Source organism: Penaeus monodon, chromosome 24 (genome assembly GCF_015228065.2).
Source record: "Penaeus monodon isolate SGIC_2016 chromosome 24, NSTDA_Pmon_1, whole genome shotgun sequence".
NCBI lineage: Eukaryota > Metazoa > Arthropoda > Malacostraca > Decapoda > Penaeidae > Penaeus > Penaeus monodon.
In genome coordinates this window covers 23619144-23619488 of record NC_051409.1, presented here as the reverse complement: position 1 = coordinate 23619488, position 345 = coordinate 23619144, and the positions used below count along the sequence as shown (strand labels likewise).

The window sequence follows — 345 nt, the reverse complement described above, 5'->3', positions numbered from 1 at the left end:
ACGGTATTAAAAGGAAATTGCGAATGCTTAAGTGTTCCAGTGTAAGAAGCACATCTCACCTAAGTTAAGAAATTATTTACGATCGGGGCTTCTAATCGCCACACAAATTTCGTAAAAAGAATTACAGCCAAATACGTTCATTGCATTTATGAATGTCTCGAAATCTATCAAAATAAGAATATATACATGTTCACACTTCAATTTAACTTGGCAACATAAACATCTGTAATCAAATCTACTAACGACTTCTAATTGTAGCTCTAGATCAGTGTGGGAGTGTCCATGCAATAGCATGCTTGTTTTTGTAAATTATGCAAGTAAAATGATGTAGCAAGTAGGCTTTAT

General features: G+C 33.6%; 1 pseudogene; it reads left to right on the top strand.

Annotated features, from left to right (window-relative positions):
- Positions 1-345, top strand: part of LOC119588899 — a 17131-nt pseudogene that overhangs the window by 418 nt on the left and 16368 nt on the right.